Source organism: Papaver somniferum, chromosome 10 (genome assembly GCF_003573695.1).
Source record: "Papaver somniferum cultivar HN1 chromosome 10, ASM357369v1, whole genome shotgun sequence".
Classification (NCBI taxonomy): Eukaryota; Viridiplantae; Streptophyta; class Magnoliopsida; order Ranunculales; family Papaveraceae; genus Papaver; species Papaver somniferum.
The window spans coordinates 132,585,548-132,602,135 of NC_039367.1; the positions used below are offsets into that span (position 1 = coordinate 132,585,548).

The 16,588-nt window shown below is 41.7% G+C and overlaps 1 long non-coding RNA gene across 1 annotated transcript; it reads left to right on the top strand.

The window, feature by feature from the left end:
* The first annotated feature begins 635 nt into the window (after positions 1 to 635).
* On the top strand, positions 636 to 2,565 carry LOC113318455. The gene is made up of 4 exons (XR_003344565.1): positions 636 to 801; positions 885 to 936; positions 1,046 to 1,069; positions 1,998 to 2,565. It is a non-coding gene; the product is annotated as an uncharacterized LOC113318455 (long non-coding RNA).
* The last annotated feature ends 14,023 nt before the right edge of the window (positions 2,566 to 16,588 follow it).

Sequence of the window (16,588 nt, forward strand, 5' to 3'; positions counted from 1 at the left end):
ACTCATGCTCAATTCAACAAAACTTAGACTCACTGTTGTTGATGGTGGATTTTAGTTCGCTAAAATTGTAAAACCAATTTTTAAGGTGTTGACATCCTGCAAAGGGTAAAGCCGTTTGATGAGTGATGAATACTTCTTCGCTTTATTTTATCGAAGCAATTCGATAAATACACAAAATTCACCCAGGATGGTGCATGTAGCAACAATCTCAAATATTCAGTGAGTTTTAGCATTATTAATTAATGCATGGTTAGCCTAGTGTTTCCTGTGCTGTTCCTAGCCGAGCTCTCATTATTAGCATGACATGACGACTGAGTGTTTACTCTCAGCAGAGTAACATGAATAGAGCTGGCAACTAGGGTCAAAACCCGCGGGTTAAACCTAACCTGGCCCGTGTAAACCCGGACCTAACCCGACTTGTTAGTTAATAGAGCCGGGCTAGAGTTGAGGTTTCAGAACCCGTTGGTAAATAGGGTTGACCCGTCTAACCCGCGGGTTAACCCGCCAACCCGTCTAATAAAATGATTGGTACAGTAATTAGATATTTGTCAACCTATTACCTGAGTTACAGGTGATTTTTGACGTATTACCTGGGTGACCGGTCAAAGGTCAGGGTATTTCTCTCACAGAACCTTATCTCTTCAGTTCCAAATCCAGTTTTCTAACTTTTTTTTTCCACTCCACTTTTCTCAACTAAACTAGATTTGGCCGTAACTACAGAGGTGTCGATGATCGATCAGTTCAAGTCATCATTCCTCTACAACTAACCCCTATTCTTCACCTTTTAATCTCTTCTTAGCGGTGGGTTTTGATTAATTTCTCTAAATAAATCTTTTTTTTACTAATGGTCTATGACTCTGTGAATCTGTGATTGTTTTTTTTAGGTAAGTTGGGATCATTTTGTGCTTGTACTCAGTGGTGGATCATCTTTTGCGTGTGGGTTGATGTCTTTGTTTTTGGATTTAGATTCATTGTTTTTGATTGCTTTTTATGATGGGTCTTGTTCAATTTTGGATCATGTTAACGGTTTATTTTCCTCTTGTAGTGGCTCTTTCCCCTGGTGGTATTGGTATGTATCTACTGCTTTCCCTTTTTTGGAATTAGATTTATTGTTATTGATGGTTAATTGGTTATGGTCCTTTTGGGTGAATGAGTTTGTTCAATTTTTGGTTTTAATGGATGGGATGTCTTGATTATTATTTTCCTTAGGAAAAAATATGGTTGTTGACTTGTTTCTATTGATGCATGATATTTTTGTGTGAAAGTGAAAGTGAAAGTATGACACATTTGTTAAGTAGGTGCTTGTCATCAGATGCAATGGCATTGGTACTCTGAACTAGAAGTTATTTAAGCACTTGAGAAAAGATACATCCTACTGATGGATCATGGAGTGTTGGGTATTTTTAATGTGGCAATTAAAGTCTATTTGTTTTGTGCAAAAATTAGATGCCATGTGAACGTAGTAAGGTCTTTGTTTGCATCCATATTGGTCATTGTGTGTTGTGAAATTGATGAATAGTTAGTGACCCAATTTTGATTGGTCATACATGCGATCTCGACCATCTGTGTTTATACATATTTAGTATCAATCTATGATTCAATCAGTAGTGAGTTTTTATGTTAGCTTGGAATTATGAATGAGACAATATTTCATTTCATGTTTCCAAAGGGAGATGAACCCACCATCAATGACCCATGTGATAATTTTAACTAGAGGTTGCATTTGCACCCACTCCGACCAAAGGTTTTGAACTCGCACTTTCTTAATTAATTAATCAGATTTAATTCCTCAAAGACCATGTGATATTGCTTTATTAGCTAGAAATAAGATGTTCTGGAAAAAAAATTGTATGATTAACCCGAAAACGCTTTGCCTTAGTCTTTCTCTTCACTGCTAGTGTTCAAGTTCAAGATATGCTAGTGTTGTATTATATTCATATGCCATTGTCCAATGGATATGATTAAATCTAATTTTGACCTTTTTGATTTTCTTATAGCTTCATAAAATGTCCGATATTTGGGCTCTCTTTAAATTGGTAGAACAAGCTGATGGTTCAGTAAAGGCGATGTGCAATGTTTGTGGCCATAAATATTCTTATGATAGTCACAGAGGTGGCACTTCAACTTTGTCAAGGCATAAGTGCCCTAGGCGTGAAATGCAAGATGTGGGACAAATGTTATCCGTAAATGGAAAAATGTCTACTAGTGCTCGCAAAATAGATCAGATGAAATTCCAGGAGCTTGCAAGAAATCTTCCATCAAGTTTAGTGGAATTGCCAGAATTTAGGGAGTTGTCACTTGTGTGCCTATCTGAATGATGATGTTAAAATCCTCCTCACTGATGAAAGACTGCAATTCCAATTCTATTTATAGACTTTTTGGAGGTTCAGTTTTCTTTGTTAAATAGTTGACTTGAATGCCAGTGATGGAGGCTGCTGGAGCTAGCTCTTTTGTTATGCTTATTGTTGTAAAAGTAAACCATTGTATGTGTATTTGTTTTAGAGTGGTTTCAAGACTTGCAGTTGCAACTTACCAGTAACCAGTATTTCAATTTTAGAAACATAAGAATTTCTGCTATATGATAAAACCCAGAGCCAACCCGTCAACCCACAGAGCCAACCCGTCTAGGGTTAGGGTTGAGGTTTCTTGACCCGTTCTATAAATTTATATTGTTAGGGTTCAACACTATCAACCCGTCTAACCCGCCACAGGTTGATCCTAACCTGGCCCGTTGCCAACTCTAAACATGAATCTCCAAGTGCCAATTTTGAGACATGCACGAAATATCCGTACAGGCTACTCTCTGATAAAGAGAATTTCGAGTCGATGCACTTTCGAACGCGTTTAATTTTCTTAAGGAAAATCTGGATTGCCCATATCAGTCTCGGAAACGATCACGGCCACACAAGTTGGCCGCGCAATTTAACAAGCCTACCCAAACCCTGGCAAGAGTAGGCGATCATCGTGATGACCACCGACAGGCCTGTTTATGCCCTAGTCGGTCGAACGTCACACGAACTCCTCCCAGCACGTCGAATGCCAGCCCTAAAATAGGGTGGTTGCGCTGCTTTGGAAGAAGCTCGACGAGCTTAGACTGTTCAAGGCAGTCTTAAAATCATCACGACCGTCCAACTTCACCAGCCTGATTGGACGACTTAGATCATCCCGCGAATGACCATTGAAGTGCCAATGCAAACATAGGCGGGCCCACTTTGTCCCTACCTGATCGGCTTGCTCACGACATGGCCATAGAGCCATGAGCGTTTGCACAAAACACGATGGGCGTGAGGCTTTTCAAGGGTCATCACACTAGCGTCTTAAATTGATCTCAACCATCAAACTTAGCCAGCATATTTGGATGGCTTAGATCGCGCCTAGGACCATCGGACAAGTACACATGTGTTCACCGTCGGCCCAACGTGGGCCCCACACGGTCGGTCACCCCAAAGGAGGAGCATAGCCTGCCAAACCGCTTAGCCAAAGTCACGCGTACGTGACCGTTTTAAAACCCTAATTAGGGTTTGCGGCGCCGCATAACTGCCGCAGTTCGATCGCGTCCATCCATCTTCGCCAGCCTAAGTGAAGGGTGTATATATAGACTTAAGAGGTACCAAGAGTATCAACGTGATCACCGTAGTCCCACCTATGCGTATCACCAATCGGCCTAGGCCAACCATGGCCGAGCGTCCCGAAACGCACGCCCAAAGGAGGCATATCAGGCGGTTCCCAAATCCTTTGCGGCAAAGGATTTCTATCGCAAATCGATCACGGCCACTCATATTTGCCAGTCGACTTGAGTGGCCTAGATCGCACCTTCATGAGACAAAGTGGTATGGACATGCACACCGGCATGCCGTCTATACGCATGCCCAGTCGGTCCCACCAAAAACTTTGTCCATGCTTGATTTCGGTCAAGCTAAAGAGTGATGTTTGCGCACCTCTTTAAAACCCTAAAAATCCATCAACAGTCGCAAATATGTGTCGTAGATCATCTCTTCTGTCCAACTTTGCCAACTTGGTCATACAACCTAAGCTAAGAGTTAAACAACCAATGAGGCACCTTGGTGATCACCGTACGACACTCTACCATAGGGAGTGATCGGCCAAGGGATGGCCCGCCCATGCGGCCTTCGAACGATCCCTTGAAGATGTTTGAACATGCTGCCATTTTAATACGCTTAATCCGCGACTTACTCCATTAAGCTTAAAACAACGATGATTCATGCATATTGATTGTTTTCAATGCATTACATGCATCGAGCATACACGATATTTCATGAATATCAATTTCTTAAATAACTTAGCTATTTAACTTAGCACCGTATGTTATTTCTTGTGGGTCCCATGATCCACTCATTCGAGACATCAAGCATGTCACAAACTGGGGGATACTTACTGGGGGTACTGGCGGTTTACAGCGTGCGGCGTGCAACACGCCCATTTACAAGAACGTGTCAGGAGGCATGGACGGTTAAGGTGATGAGGGAAGTGGGCCAAGACGTGATCATGTAATCACCTACATGACCCCACTACTCCATCACTTAACTTCCTCCACTTCCTACGAGATGAGGGTTTGCGCTCAATGACTTGTATAAATAGGTCCTTCACCTATTTCCAAACAGGACAGACACAGAAAAACCAAGTGTTGTCACAGTATCCAGAAAACACCCAGAACTGATAGCTTACAATGTGCAAGCCAGTTCGACGTTCTGATACAAGTCATAAACAGCCAACACCTTCACAATCTCAACACCTTCTTCGCTTCCCTCCCTAAGATCAACCCCATCTCCTTCACTTTGTGACCGAAGCAAGTCTGGAATGGCCATTTCTTGGTTTAGGCCAGAATTGTATAGATTGAACTCTGGAATCAAAAGCACTCCCGTGCAGTGCATTTGTTTAGGGTTTAGATTCGTTTCTCGTCCACACACCCAAATTTACCAAAAACCAGTAGAAACAGTTTTCACCCATAAACAATTGGCGACCACAGTGGGAGATTAATCTCTCGGTCGTTAATTCAATTTCTTCAATACCCAGTTCAATTTTACTGATTCCAAAATGGTGGATCTTAGGTCTGGATCAGCAACCAATCCCGAAGGAACTAGCACTGACAGCGCTATCAACGTTGATGTCCCGGTCAGTGGCGTTACCGTACAACCCGTCAATGCAATCAATGCATCTCGTGGAATTACGTCATCTACCACCAACGCCAACGGAGCAGGAGATGTTCCATTGGGCGTGACGCCTCCCATCACCAGAGCCAGAGCAGCCGCAAACCCCGGTATTTCTTCAAGTGTAACGCCTCCAGTCGTCACCAGAGCAACTTCCACTACTCCTTCAGGACGAGGGTCTGGAGGAACAAGAGCAGGACAACCCCCTATTACCATTGTGGATTTGATGGAAAAGAAGGAATTTCTTGCTAAGACTCAGACGGACATGGCTTCAACTCAGAAAGAGGTACTTACTTTTCTCAAAACATTAACATAGCGATTGCCGCAAGAGTCACCAAAACCTCTGGAGCCAACAAGGAGCACCTTCAACACACCCGGAGTGGGCACTTCAACGACGCGACCCTACATGGATGAAGAAGCTCGTGTTGCTCCTGAACGTCCAAGGGAAAGGAACCAACCATACGACTTTATTACGCGTGAAGACCTGGAGCGACTCCTCCAAAACTGGGGCAAAGGAAATCCAATGGACATGCACCAACATCAACCTCCATACCCTCGGGATGTACAACGATTTCCTCTTCCAAGAGGATACACCTCTCCTCAATTCTCCCTTTATGATGGTACTGGTAACGCTCGTGAACACATCTCTCGATTTTTGGAATCTTTAGGGGAACACGAATATAATCATGTTTTGCGCCTGAAAGAGTTCTCAAAGTCACTTACTGGAAGAGCGTACACCTGGTAGAACAACATCGCACCTAACAGCATATCCAATTGGGGTGAGATGGTCAGTGTTTTCTACCGGAAGTATTTCTTAGTGTCTGAGCAGATCACCTTTTCAGACTTGGGGAGAATCTTTCAACGGAACAACGAGTATCCAAACGAATTCGTTAAAAGATTCAGGATTCAAGCGTTGGATTGTCATGATCTGAATGTCACCGAACGCTAGTTGGTGGAATTATGCATTAACGGGATGGTGCCTATATACGGTGCTTTGTTAGAGAATCTGGGCTTCCAAACATTTTCTGAGCTCCATGAAGCTGTTAAGCGTTCAGCCACAACGACCCCGACATTGTTAGAAAGAACCAGAATTGTTCGAAATGAAGATGCACGTGAGAGTCGAGGAAAAAGGAGTCTCATCAACAAGCAATATAACACTGGTCCTTCTGTAAGCGTGGTAGGAGAAGGAGGAAAGAGGAAAGCTCCAGCAACAGAACAGCAACCCAAGCATGCAGCTCCAGCGCAGAAACTTCATCTCGAAAGGGAGCGGGCAAAACTCCTGTGCAAGAAGCTGGTGATACCACCCCGTACTTCCCGTTTCCCATGAATGAAGTCATAGAACTATTAGAAGCATGGATTCAAGATAATGGGATCAAGTTACCTCCTATCAGACGTCCGCCGACCTAAGAAGAGATGCCAAATCCCAAATATTGTCACTACCATAGGTTCGTCCATCACCCGACTAAGGATTGCAACAAGTTGAAACACATTTTCAGAGAAAAGGTGGAGGTAGGAGAGCTCTAGTTAGGAAACGAAGGTGTTCATAGGGACCCTCTTCCTATTAGGAGATGCATGATCTCCGTGGATTCTGTTCACAAGACTGTACAGTCTATGATGGAACATTTGTGCGAAATCCTGTATTTCTCCAAGGCACAGCGTCAAGAAATATTTGCATCCCTCAACCACATTGTGTCAGGCAGGCGTTTGTATCCAGAAAGGGAAACAACGAAAACTCAGTCTTTCCTGGAAGATGCAACCAGCAAGGGGAACTGGGAACTCTTGTCGTCACTCATTTGAAGGATGTCGAGTTCGACATCACACTGATTGATGCAGCCTCCGAATTCAACGTCATCACCGTCAAGCCTCTGAGAGCCGCAAAGATTTCGAAACAGGAAGCTATTCGCAGCCCAGCGTGATCAAGGGGTCAGAAGGAGAATTCAGAGATGCCTATGGATGCATTGACCTTGAAGTTAAAATCGGTGATGCTCCAACACAGGCTAAATTTTACATAGTAAAAGAGTATCCGAATTACGACATGGTCCTGGGATGCCCGTGGATACACGACAACAAAGCATCAATGGGAGTGTGTCCTTTGCCAATTTCATAACCTGAAAGAATCTCCAATGAACCATCAAATCATGAAGATTATTTTCTGCCATATCAACACCTTGCAAATAGGACGCAATTTCCTGGAGAAAGTCCGAACTCATACCTTAAAAGGTTCCGAGCCCAAGTAAGTCTCTTCGAAAAACCTTTTTTACAAACAATAAAACGTCTTCCTGCTGAGGCTCGGGGACTTATTTCGATCAACAACCTAACCGACACTAAGAGATGTGAGTGGGTTGCCGGTCCTTTCAAGCGTTTTGCTAAGAGCTTGGAAGCAGTCAGAGACAACGTGTCCCAGAATCAAGGTTTTGTGCCGAGCCCAAATCCGTTTCAAATTGGAGATATGGCAACAAAGATGACCACGTTTCGAGTTGGAAACGTGGTGGTGAAGATGACTACCCAATCTGATTTTCCAACAACGAAGGAAGATGAACCGTATTTGGTAGCAGATGTCATCCTAGGCGGCTATTGCAAGATCATCAACGCCGAAAATCTTGAGGGCGTGACGATTCACTCACGATGGCTCAAGCCCTACAATTCCTATGAGCATTGTGCTACCCCTTTTTCTCCAGTATTCTCCGTAGTAGTTCCTCCAATAATTTCCCTTTAATGCAATGTTTGTAATTCCTCCAAAATGATTGCTCTATTTGCATTCATAATTATTAGGGTTTCAATTTTCAATTAATCAAAGTACTATTCCCTTTTAGGAATTTCTTTGCCTCTTAAACAATGACACAAAATTCTAAGTCAGCTTAAACCATCATTACCCACTAAATTAAACCAGAAAGAAAACCCTAAAAGAAACATTCCGTATCCCCTAGAAAACGTTGGAGGAATAGAAATATGTACAGAGGAAAAGAAGGAAAAGCGCTTTGAGCAGTCTACTCCGACGGAAATCAGGCAGACCTCATGTCAGGAGCACAGGCAGGTTCGTGGTGTTTCATTATAGCATTATTTTTCATCACAAGAATAACGTGCAATCCCATGAACCTGAGAAGACTTTGATGTACCCATATTGGAAGATTTATATCAAAACAACATGAAACCCTTATTCAAACAAGCAAGCAGAAAGGGGAAGACTTTGAACTCAGCCGCCACTGAGTACAAGGAGAAAGTGTTCACAAATTACGAGAAAATACTCATAAAAAAAAGGGGAACATGGAATAGGGAGATTTAATCATCAAGGAGATCAACCGTGCCTTCGCCATTACCGGAGTCTGCTTCAACACCGTTGTCATGGGCCACAACTCCTTCTTCCGGATCTACTTCCGCTTCTCTCTCTGATATTTCTGCGAAGTCAGCAACGTTCTCCGCTTCAACGTCCTCAGTAGAAACAACTTTCATATCTTCTTCAAAGACCAACCCAGCATGGGAGATTGTGCTAACAACCTTTGGACGCGCGGGTTCATCAGTATCAGAATCAAGGATTATCACACCGTCACGAATCACATAATCGCACTTATCCTTACCCGTCCATTCATGTTCAATGCATCGCCTCTTTAGTCGTGCTGCAAACCTCTCAGCTCTCATGCTTACCAGTGGTTGCGACGCCTCATCATGTCTCCATTTTTCCTCTCTATCGATTGAAGTCAAAAGGTTTTGAATGCGTTCTCGAGCAATGCGCAGATGCATAATCGACATGCACCGTATAGCGCGATCAGCCTCGCGAAGCGGAACATAAATTTTAGCCATCACCTCCTCGAACGCATCATCAACCTCAGGTTTGTTGACCTCGAAGCTTCTTTCTGGAGAAGTACCAGAGTATCCCTTACCAGCAGCCTCCATGAGATCCTGCGGGAGCAATAATTGGGATAAGGAAAGGAACAATTCTGTGATCGGAGGAGACTCATGGTCTTCTTTCCCGGGAAGAAAAGGAGTCTCCACTTGCCGTATGCAAAGTCTACAGATGCGGGATAGCGATCAGTGGATGATTATCGCATATCTGAGGGCAGCTGCCGTGCAATAAGAAGAAACACATCCCGCCCAAAGAACGAGCTAGACTCCATCCTGGTAACACGCGCTGAAACCTTTCCCGTGAATTTCTTTTTATTTGTCACCATCTAATGCCTACCCCACAATAGTGTAACTATTACGTGCTAGGCAGGGGACTTAATGTTGACGGTGGATTTTAGTTCATGGCTAAAATTGTAAAACCAATTTTTAATGTGTTGAAATCCTGCAAAGGATAAAGTCGTTTGATGAATGATGAATACTTCTTCGCTTTATTTATTCGAAGCAATTCGATAAATACACAAAATTCACCCAGAATGGTGCATGTAGCAACAATCCCAAATATTCTGTGAGTTTTAGCATTATTAATTAATGCATGGTTAGCCTAGTGTTTCCTGTGTTGTTCCTACCCGAGATCTCATTATTAGCATGACATGATGACTGAGTGTTTACTCTCAGTAGAGTAACATGAATCTCCAAATGCCAATTTTGAGACATGCACGAAATACCCGTACAGGCTACTCTCTGACAAAGAGAATTTCGAGTCGATGCACTTTCAGTTCGATCGAACGCATTTAATTTCCTTAAGGAAAATCTGGACTGTCCATATCAGTCTCAGAAACGATCACCGCCACACAAGTTGGCCGCGCTATTTAACAAGCCTAGCCAAACCCTGGCAAGAGTAGGAGATCATCGTGATGACCACCGGCGGTCCCGTTTATGCCCTAGTCGGTCGAACATCACACGAACTCCTCCCAGCACGTCGAACGCCAGCCCTAAAATAGGGTGGTTGCGCTGCTTTGGAAGAAGCTCGACGAGCTTAGACTGTTCAAGGCAGTCTCAAAATCATCACGACCGTCCAACTTCACCATCCTGGTTGGATGGCTTAGATCATCCCGCGAATGATCATTGAAGTGCCAATGCACACATTGGCGGGCCCACTTTGTCCCTACCTGATCGGCTTGCTTACGACATGGCCATAGAGCCATGAACGTTTGCAAAAAACACGATGGGCGTGACGCTTTTCGAGGGTCGTCACACTAGCGTCTTAAATTGATCTCAACCATCCAACTTAGCCAGCATATTTGGATGGCTTAGATCGCGCATAGGACCATCGGACAGGTACACATGTGTTCACCGTCGGTCCAACATGGGACCCACATGTTCGGTCTCCCCAAAGGAGGAGTATATCCTACCAAACCTCTTAGCCAAAGTCACGCGCACGTGACCGTTTTAAAACCCTAATTAGGGTTTGCGGCGCTGCATAACTTCCGCAGTTCGATCGCGTCCATCCATCTTCGCCAGCCTAAACGGAGGGTGTAGATATAAACTTAAGAGGTACCAAGCGTATCAATGTGATCACCGTGGGCCCACCTATGCGTGTGACCAATCGGCCTAGGCTAACCATGGCTGAGCGCCTCGAAACGCACGCCCAAAGGAGGCATATCACGCGGTTCCCAAATCCTTTGCGGCAAAGGATTTCTATCGAAAATCGATCATGGACACTCATCTTTGCCAGTCGACTTGAGTGGCCTAGATCGCACCTTCATGAGACAAAGTGGTACGGACATGCACAGCGGCATGCCGTCTACACGCATTCCCGGTCGGTCTCACCAAAAACGTTGTCCATGCTTGATTTCGGTCAAGCTAAAGAGTGATGTTTGCGCACCTCTTTAAAACCCTAAAAATCCATCAACGGTCGCATATATGTGCCATAAATCATCTCGTCCGTCCAAATTTTCCAGCTTGGTCAGACAACCTAAGCTAAGAGTTAAACAACCAATGAGGCACCTTGGTGATCACCGTGCGACACTCTACCATAGGGAGTGATCGGCCAAGGGATGGCCCGCCCATGCGGCCTTCGAACTATCCCTTGAAGATGTTTGAACATGCTGCTATTTTAAGACGCTTAATCCGCGACTTACTCCATTAAGCTTTAAAACAGCGATGCTTCCTACATATTGATTGTTTTCAATGCATTACATGCATCGAGCATACACGATATTTCATGAATATCAATTTCTTAAATAACTTAGTTATTTAACTTAGCACCGTATGCTATTTACTGTGAGTCCCACGATCCACTCATTCGAGACATCAAGCATGTCACAAACTGGGGGATACTTACTGGGGTATTGGTCTGGCGGTTTACATCGTGCGGCGTGCAACACGCCCATTTACAAGAACGTGTCAGGAGGCATGGATGGTTAAGGTGATGAGGGAAGTGGGCCAAGACGTGATCATGTAATCACCTACACGACCCCACTACTCCATCATTCAACTTCCTCCACTTCCTACGAGATGAGGGTTTGCGCTCAATGACTTGTATAAATAGGTCTTCACATATTTCCAAACATGACAGACATAGAAAAACCAAGTGTTGTCATAGTATCTAGAAAACACCCAGAACTGATAGCTTACATTGTGCAAGCCAGTTTGACGTTCTGATACAAGTTATAAACAGCCAACACCTTCACAATCTCAACACCTTCTTCGCTTCCCTCCCTAAGATCAACCCCATCTCCTTCACTTTGTGACCGAAGCAAGTATGGAACGGCCATTTCTTGGTTTAGGCCAGAATTGTATAGATTGATCTCTCGAATCAAAATCACTCTCGTGAAGTGCATTTTTTTAGGGTTTAGATTCGTTTCTCGTCCACACACCCAAATTTACCAAAAACCAGTAGAAACAGTTTTCACCCATAAACAACTGTCTAATCAGTCAACAACTAACTTACTAATACACGTCTTCCTTTCAAACTTAACAAATCATGAGACATCAATCATGTCACATGGGGGGATATCAATTAGGGTTTTGGTCTGGCGGTCTACGACATGTGGATTCATCCACGATGAGAAATGTGAGTAAGTCATGCAAACGGTTGAAGGAGTTAGCAAAGTAGTGGGTGGGCGGTTAACCAAGTCTTCGCACGACCTGGAACTGGTTTCACCACGATTTCCCACTTTCCCACTCTTTCACTCAAGAAACCGTCACACTGGCAGGGATCATTGTGTTTATTCTGACAATATAAATAAGTCTCTGGATCCATGATTGAAAGGGGACAATTTTTCGAGTCATCACTCTCAGAAATTCCATCAATCGACCATAACTTACTTTGAACTCAATAGTTCACAGAAAACTTGCAGAAACCTTCAATACATCCATAATCCTTGATCATCATTGATCCACACAATTATCAGCTTCCCTCATACAGATCAACCCATCTCCCTCTTTATGATCGAATTGACTCTGGAACGGCCATTGACTTGGATTAGGCCGGAGTCCTATAGATTGATCTGTCGAATCTAAGCACTCCCTTTGCAGTGTATCTGTGTGAGGTTGAGAAGTTTGCTCGGTTGAGGAGTCTGGGCAACACATTCGTCTCCTCAATTCCTTAAAAACTAGCAAATCGTCTTTCCCCATCTACACACACAAACTATGTACGATGTTACTCGGCGATTTTCACATGGTCAAGAACTTGATTGAAGCGAAAGCTTACAAAACATATTCTGAGAAATGTGTAAGCCATTTAAACTCAGCTCAAAATCTCAAATGTGTATAATAGAAAACTATATCGTAACACGACTTATGTCTCGATATAGGAGATAAAGTAGAAATATACTTTCTAAGTGATAGATGAGTTTCAGTCTCCATATACCTTTTGTTGATGAAGTTCCACAAGCTCGCCTTAGTAGTTCTTCGTCTTCAATTGATGAACGCCTGATGTAGTTTTAATTGTGGTAAGAACGGATTTGATTCTCGGACTCTTTTAAATATTTGATTTCAGATTAATAAAGAAAAATACTAAGACCAACTAATTGAAATTGATTGATTTTTAACCAAGGAGAGATGATTCTAGGGTTTTGGATTCCACTACTTCCAATATTGTAAACTCAATAACAATTTCTTTGACAAAATACTCCTAACTTACTAAAAACAATCTTCGAACTCAATCTCATGCTTTAGAAGATATAACATTACAAGCTCTTTTTTTTAATTGACTTTCGTCGCTATTCTAACGCCTAATTTTCCTTCGCTTATAAAAGATCGGTATTTAAACTACCCAAAACAATTTTCACGAAGCATATAAAGAAGAGAAAAATTTTAATAATTTAAAAATTACATTAAATGAGTATTTTTGTCAAAGAAAATAATTACTAAAAATTGCGCATCAAAAATAGTTTCTTCCAAAACCCTAGAAGATATATTTAGCTACTCATGAATCGAAAAATGGAGAAAACTTGATTAATCATTGTAGTCAAAAGAGTATAAGATGCTTACAATGATTCTGCAGTCGCAAAAGATGTTTAGCTACGAAAACAAAACAATTAAGGAAGAAAACAACCACTGCGGGTTTCAGCACTCAAAGGATTTTCACTACTGAAATTCAATGATAGAAGTCTTCTGTGGTTCTATAGATTATTTCTGAGACTGCTGTTGCGACTGTCCCGAGCGTACCTTTGTTCTTCGTGTTCTTGATTAACAGCAACAACAACTTTCTGAGAACTCTTGTTTTACGATTCTGCAGTATCTATTCTCTCCTAGGCTATTCGTATCCCGACTCTGATTCAATGAAAAGCTATATATACAACCTAGAAGCCAAAATACTTCCCAAAATATCTCGCAAATTCTTCTTTTCTTTCACCTAAAGCTTCAGACATTTGATTCTCTGTAATCTTCTCTACGTGTCTTCCAGATCCTTCTGAACTTTCCATACTCCCTGTAGATTAACTAAGAACTTGACATAGTTAAATATCAGTATAATATCTTCTCAAATCTTCCAATTATAACACACAGAGGCCGAGTATTTTTCATTCCCTGTTTCACTGAGAAACATATGGGAACTTCATTTTCTTACGACTCTGAAAAGATTGTATTTCCTGTTTCGAGAAAACATGCCCGAACCAACTCACTCCCATGATTATCTCCGGTTAAATCTCTCTCCAGAAACACGCAGAAATCCCGAGAAAAATATCCTCCCCTGTTTGCTCCAATCCGACGTTGTATCCCAAGTTAACCGGTTATGATGGGCATACCAGTCCTGTTTAGCTCCAAAAAGTCCATCCCAATAAAATCTGGCGATTGAATCTACTCCAAATCCTCCCAAAATTCTAACCCTAATTCTGTCCGTGAAGATCAAAACTTTCCCGCCAATTTCAAAATTCAAAATGGGAAGAAGATGACTGCCCCTTATCCAACAGCGGTGTCCCTTTAGCAATTTGGGGGTATAAATATCAATTCTTGGGGTCCGAATAGCAATTTGTGGGCTACAAGAAGTAATTTTGGGTTGTAAATAACAGAAACTCCTCTGGGTGTCTTTAACACATTTCTCCGGAGGTTCAAACACCACTTTTCGAATTCTTCCACCAACAGCAGCCGTCTCTTACCTCTCAGATCCACTTCTTTTCTTCAATTTCTTTATTACATCACTAAAGCTACCATGATTTTCAGACATAACTTGCATCACTAAAGCCGACATGCTTTTCAGATAGAGATGAAGAAATAAAAAACAAATAATGAGAAATAATCCGCCTCCAACAGCAGTTGCACATGAAATGATACTTTAGCCTTTTTAAGCGACGTTTCTTCTTCTTTTGCTCCAAAGTACCTAAAACTCAAAATTAAACATAAAATACATAATTTGTAAGAAAACTTCGCAAAGAAAGCATAAACAATAGATAAATATCAAGGTGTTTTAGACACCTATCAAATTCCCCCACACTTAGACTTTGCTAGTCCTCGAACAAATTAAACTAAACTAATTTTAAAACATACAACTCCATCTCGTTGAGGATACGGTCACACTTAGCATGTATAACAAGCCTTTTAAACCCCTAGGTGGCCCTAGTGGCCGAGTTATAGTCTCGGGAGGGTTTACAAGAGGTGTACCCACAAAACCTTTATTCCAAACCCTAGCTATCTGTGAAGAACTCGGGAATGACACTAAAGAATCTCTTTGGTTGGCATACTCTCATTGATCACAAGAGAAAGTACCCTGATGCGAATCATATTCATATATATATATATATAAGTGACAAAGTTCTATTCAGATAGTCACACTATGGACTTCAATATCGGAACCACACAAATGAATAGATTAATAAGATGGATTATAGAGATAGATAGTTCAAAACAATGTTGTCTAAGGTAAACGGTGTTTCCCATTTCTGTCTGAAGGCCTCCGCTAAGATGAACCTATGAATCCTAATGGATTGAGATACTGGTCTGGACTAATATCAACACGCTTGGCATATACAAGGGAACCAACGGTCGATAATCTTAATTCTAGATCAACTCAATTGGCATATATAAGGGAACCAACGTCGATTTTATTGCACAATCTTAAACTTTTTTTTTTTGTTTTTTCTTTTTAACTACATGATTTTATCTTTTGGATCCAAGCGCATGCTTCTTGTCAGTAGATTACATGATAGTTCCCATGGATCCTGCATTCCACGCTTGTTTAGGCGACGGAGACAGGGAAAACGCACACACATATTGCTATCCAGGTGTTAATCATTTTTTTAAAAAAATTATTTTGTTTGGTCTGATTGGTATGGTCTATTTATTATTTAGTAACTCAATCACTCTATTCCATCCGGCAGTGGTAACAATTCGATGTGTGGGCCCCACCAAATCACTTAAAGAAACATATAAGTTTTCAAATAAAATAAAATAAAAATAGAACATAGTGTGATGATTCCATTTTAACACTTGAACTCTGTCTTTTTATGAATAGACTCTGTTATTGGGCTCCTTAACTCCTACAACCAAGATGTTTCCATCCACTTAGATTGGTTAATGTCATCCTAAATTCGCACAAATTCCTAGGCTCTAGAGTTTTTATTACTATTTTTTTTATATTAAAAACTAACTAAAAGTTTTTCCCTCACTCCCAAACTTAAATCTAACATTGTCCTCAATGTTTCAAATTAATGTCCAATGCCAAAAATATAAGTAACAAGAGTAATAAAGAGGTAAGTCAGAAAGATAGTACCTGGATGAAGCGTAGAAATCCCTCCATGGGAGAAAGAAAGAATAAAAACAAAAACAAAACTAATGTACAATAACAGTAGGGTCCTCCAGAGGGACCTTAATATCACTATGTATGGGTTGCTTCCCAATAAGCGCTAAGTTTAATATCTTCAGCCAGACGTTGGTAGAATTAGTCACCACATAAAATCATATAGCAAATAGTCGGAACTTATGTGGGTCATCAAAACCGAATAAATCTACCACAAATAAAAGGAAATCCAAGAAAATGAACAAATAAAGCACACCCTTATCTAGTTTCCCTTTTAAGACAACTACATCTAGTTGTGGTTCGGGCTCAGGTTATATGAAAGGGTCTAGATATAATATTT